This window comes from Triticum urartu, chromosome 1A (genome assembly GCF_056163025.1).
Source record: "Triticum urartu cultivar PI428250 chromosome 1A, HENAU_Tu73, whole genome shotgun sequence".
Taxonomy (NCBI): Eukaryota; Viridiplantae; Streptophyta; class Magnoliopsida; order Poales; family Poaceae; genus Triticum; species Triticum urartu.
In genome coordinates, this window is record NC_141873.1 from 79,365,756 (window position 1) to 79,371,495 (window position 5,740).

Sequence of the window (5,740 nt, forward strand, 5' to 3'; positions counted from 1 at the left end):
ACTACGTGATCAAATTCATCTTACCTACTCATCGGACAAAATCCCAGTGCCCCTCAACGTCGGCATCTCAAGGGGCGTCAACTTGCAACTATGGCCACGCCGCTCTGGAGAGACCCCCAAGGAAACATCCTCGTGTGTCGTACAGAACATCAAGATGCATTTGTATGAGTAGTTTATCTTATGAGAGAAAAGGATTAACGAGGGAAGGCCTTATTTGCAAATGTGGAGAGGGGTATAGGTTTCTTTTTGCAAAATTGCCACAGTTTTCTTCCTATCCATCAGATATAAATTGGACAGCCTATAAAAAACAGAGTTAGTGATGATGGTGTGCCTGCCATCCTGCAATATGGGTCGTCCAATCTACATCTAACGGATAGGAAGGAAACTATGACAATTTACCCGCACTCCTCTCCAACAAGATCTTGATGTTCCATGCAACGTGCGGGCATCTTGCTAGTATAAGAGGGGTGTGGGTATTTTTTTTTGCAAAATTGCCATAGTTTCCTTCCTATCCATCAGATATAAATTGGATAACCTATACTGCAGGATGGCAGGCACACCATCATCAACAACTCTGTTTTTATAAGAGTAGAGTAGAGATAGAGATAGGGACTACTACTACCAATGTGCAGGCCCGTGTGTTGCAATGGATCCAAAGTAGTAGAATAATACTTGTTCACGGGCTTGAAATATAAACACTCTAGTTTTGATATACATATATCAGTAAAAGTAAATCATGCTTCACTCAAAATATATTCCTCGGGCTGTTTTGATGGTTTGAAGATAACAGGTTTTAAAAAATTTGGAGTTGTTTTTTTTTACATTTTGTAGCGTGGCACGGAATCCGGTGCACCTAATCGTATGAAAAGAAAATTGAGTTTGGGTCGGTGGCACACCCTGCGGCAAGATGCCCGTGCATTGTAGGGAATATCAAGTGCATTTTTTTACAAAACACCTGTTGTGATTGACCCTTGCAGGAGTAATCCCATGTGTAAAAACTAATGATATCTCGAGAATTTTATCGGAAAATGGTATCTTTGGAACAAGTTTTCTCTACTACAGCTCCTTGAAGTGAGCGGTATGCAATGCATGTGTCACAGACATGATAGCTTGTCCGTGGAAGTTGAACCACGATGACCATCGCGTTTCTTGTTTCTACCACTGCCACACCCACACGTGATTCCCACGACGCCGCTCCAACCCACGGCATGACGTCCCCAGACGTGTGCCTCATCCCTCTCGGCCCCACCGCTCCTCTGCCTTTGTGTGCATGACAAGCAGGCCAGCTGAACTGCGGTGACCATCAACTTTCTACCACAGCCACACCTGATTGGACGTGGTTTGCCTGCTCCGATCCGTACTCCCGCACCATCGAGTTTTCATCCAGCGGCTGTGACACCTTTCGTCCCGGGCATCAATCCTTAGCTGGAGTACTTCTGTACTACAGGTAGTACCCGCCGGTGTGGCCATCTACGCCTCATAACGCCTCGACGCCCAGCTGTGGCACCCTCGGCACGACCACGCCACCACCGGCCGGTTCATCTTGAAAGAGTGAGTTGCGAACCACGCCACCACCATGAGAATGACATGTGGGCCAGCCGCATTTAAGGTCCGCATGTCATTGACTCATAGGCCGATGCACTAAGCCACTGAAACTCGGTCCCATGGGCCCCGAGAGGGAAATGGTAACTCCTGCGGTAGGCCTTGTGGTGCTCCCGCAATATGAGATTTGGTAACCAACTAGTAAGCTACACGTGCATTGCACGCATGAGATTTGGTAACCAAATATCTACTTATATCTATATATATCTATACTCTTATAAAAAAAGAGTTGGTGATGATGGTGTGCCTGCCATCCTACAATATAGGTCGTCCGATTTATATCTGACGGATAGGAAGGAAACTATGGCAATTTTGCAAAAAGATGCCCACACCCCTCTTCACATTTGGAAATAAGACCTTCTCTTGTTCATCCTTTTCTCCCACAACATAAACTACTCATACAAATGCATCTTGATTTTCTATGCAATGCATGGGCATGTTGCTAGTAATGAATAAATAACAATCTATCAACGAGCCCCATCAGACACCCAATTTCTTGGCTTCCATGCTACAGCTAGATCTTCCGCTCGTTTCTATTTTCCAACCCGGTGGCGGGCGGGGTGTGGTTTGCCAATGGTCGGTTTTCTCGACGGTGGTCCCACATGAAAGTGAAAATGCTAGGCAACACGCCTTCCCTAGCTATGTGGAGTGCCGGATGGACCGTGGAGTACTCCCGATTCTCGGGCATGTGGGGGTGCGACGCAAACGTGGCAGGCCTTTTCCTTTTACTAGCAACGTGCACATGCGGTGCGACGGATCCAAAGTAGTAGAATAGTAGTACTTGTTCACAAACATGAAAGAAATCACTCTTGTTTTGATATACTCCTAATATATTACTTTTCACTCAAAATATATTTCTCAGGCTGTTTTGATGAGGTGAGGGAGGGATGTGGTTGATTTCAAGATAATAAGGGGTTTTCTGCAATTTGGAGTAGAGAAGTGGGCTATTGTTGCAAAAATGCCAGAACTTACCTCACAGCTGTTAGATGCAGATCTAATGGTCAGAAACAACGGATGGTAGACACACCACCATCACGAACTGAGTCTTTTATAGGAGTAGGAGTAGAGAAAAATGTATAAATTATAACATTTGGTTATGCTCCTTGGCACGATCGATAGATAGAAATAACGATTGGAAATGCTAGGGAGGGGCTATTTCCGCCAGATAAGTAGGGCACTTAGTAGCTAGGTTCGCGCATCGTCGGTTTGGTCACATGCGGTCCGACATGTTATAGTGTTTTTAGCAAGATGCTCGTGCGTTGCACGAAGTTGATGGAAAAGGTAAGCACAACTTATAAATTGACGGATGGAGTACTAGTTACAGTGATGCATATAATTAAGCAAAGGGATCGCACATGTCGGTATTGACTAGAACAAGAATGCAATAGCATAATAAGAATTAAGGCCACAATGATGCGATCGCAGTGGTGGTTACAGGAGGCAAGAAGAAGGATGCATCCATCAACATACGACCTCCTCCTCCTCAACTTGGTGCGTGGGGCCACCGACCGGCGGCTAAGGAGCGGCGGCTTTTGTGGCGAGGTCAAGGTGCTTCTCAGCAAAGGCATCCAAGGCTTCTAGCCAGTTGAGGAAGGCCAACGTCGTAGCGTCCTCAATGGCCTTGTAGATACCTATGTACATGATTTGCTCGTACATGTGGATGTGTAGGTCGACGAATTCTTGCAGGGCGAGGCGCCTCGCGGCGAGCGCGACTGTCGGTGTCAAAACCGGCGGATCTCGGGTAGGGGGTCCCGAAGTGTGCGTCTAAGGCGGATGGTAACAGGAGGCAGGGGACACGATGTTTTAACCACTTTCGGTCCCTCTTGATGGAGGTAATACCCTACGTCCTGCTTGATTGTTCTTGACGATATGAGTATTACAAGAGTTGATCTACCACGAGATCGTAGAGGCTAAACCCTAGAAGCTAGCCTATGGTATGATTGTATGTTGTCCTACGGACTAAACCCTCCGATTTATATAGACACCGGAGGGGGCTAGGGTTACACAGAGTCGGTTACAAGGGAGGACATCCACATATCCGTATTGCCAAGCTTGCCTTCCACGCCAAGGAAAGTCCCATCCGGACACGGGACGAAGTCTTCAATCTTGTATCTTCATAGTCCAACAGCCCAGCCAAAGGATATAGTCCGGCTGTCTGGAGACCCCCTAATCCAGGACTCCCTCAGTAGCCCATGAACCAGGCTCCAATGACCATGAGTCCGGCGCGCAGTTTTGTCATTGCAAGGCGGGTTCCTCCTCCGAATACTCCATAGAAGATTTTGAACACCAGAATAGTGTCCGGGTCTGCAAAATAATTTCCACATACCATCATAGAGAGAATGATATTTCCATAGATCTAATCTGCTGACACGTTTGACACTATGACATTACGCCACGGCCCGGTCATTATTCAAACCGTTTTTCCCAACCAGCATTGCACATATTGCGAGGCGGTTTTCTTGACACGTCTTGTCAAAGCAGAGATCGCGTTCCCCATATTACGGGATTCTCATCAATACGGACGTGGGCAACCCACTCGTGCCCGTTGGTATGACTCCTCGATTTTAGGAAAGCCCAAAACTGCCATGGGGAGGACGCTTGATATTCGCCTTCTTTATAAAGAGGCCATGGCCTGTACTTTTTCCTCTCGTGCTCAATCGAAACCCTCCCGCACCTCGAGTTCCAACACCCAAGGTTCAGGTCAGGCGCTTCGGACCTTCAACCATGTCCGGATCCAACCTCCATGGTCGGTGGATGCCTTCCTCTGTCATAGAGGAGGACATCAAGAAGCTGAGAGAGGCCAGGTATCTGACCGCTGAAATGTCGCACAGGCTGCCCGCCCAAGGGCAGGTCATCCCCTCTCCCGAATCCAACGGGAGTGTTGTGTTCGTCTCCCACTTCCTCCGAGGGCTAGGCCTCGCTCTGGATCCCTTCGTCAGGGGGCTCTTGTTCTATTACGACCTGGATTTCCATGACCTGGCCCCGGATTCCCGCCTTCACATCACACGTCGTTCATCGTCGTGTGCGAGGACTTCCTCCGCATTACCCCGCACTTCGGCCTGTGGCTCAAGACCTTCCATGTAGACCCGAAGATGATCGAGGGCGACACGCATAGTGCGTGAGGCGCTATAATAAGCAGGAACGCTGATGTTCCATGGCCAGAGGGTTCCTTTCCAGAGGTGTTCGGTTTATGGCAGCGGGAGTGGTTCTATATCACCGCTCCCCGAAGTACCAAGTGGGTAGCCGCCCCAGCCTTTCGCTCGGGGCCCCCCACCACAACTGATGTCATGGGTCAACAAGGGGCTGAACTGGGGGCCAGTAAATGATGTGCTGATATTGCAGAGTCGCATCAGAGATCTCCTCGAGAGAGACGTCAACCTGGTTACGGTGATGCAAGTCATGCTAGTTCGTCAGGTCCAGCCTTGCAAACGTAGACCTCTCCGTATGTGGGAGTTCAACCCGGAGGGACCGCGAATCATTCAGCACTCTCCTCGGCATGACGCTTGAGGAGATGTACAAGTTTTTCTTCGGACCACAAATAAAGTGTCCGGACACCACCGAGGATGCGGGTATGAGCTGTAATCGCCTGGATACCCAAGTAAGTAATCCCACGGCCGAACACACTATTTTTCTTATTTATCATAACCATCATTCTAAAAAGTTGCTCTTTGACCAGGGATTGGGTAACAAAGGCGAAGATGATCAGGTGTCCGGCCCCCCCTTCCCGAAGGCGCAGCAAACCCAATACGGGCCAGGATGCTCGACCCGGTGCCTTATCAGGCACCCCCCAGGGGAAGATGAAAGGGGAATAAAGAGGCTGATAGCAGGCCTCACTCATTATCCATCCAAACCGGGGGAATTAGCGCCTCCGCGAAGGAGGGTAACCAGGGAGAAGAATATGATATTCCTTCTTCCCAAGGAAGGAAGAGGACCACCTCCAAAGAACCGGAAAAAATCACTACAAAAAAATACACTTCCATGATGGTACGTGTTTGTCACAGTAGGTCGCGTTTTTTTGTCATGCATGTACATCCATGACAAATTTATGGCAGAATCAAGATAGTTATACCTGTGCTGTCGTAGAAGTGTTCCATGACATTACCAAAATTATCATCACGGAAGTGTCCACTTCCATGAC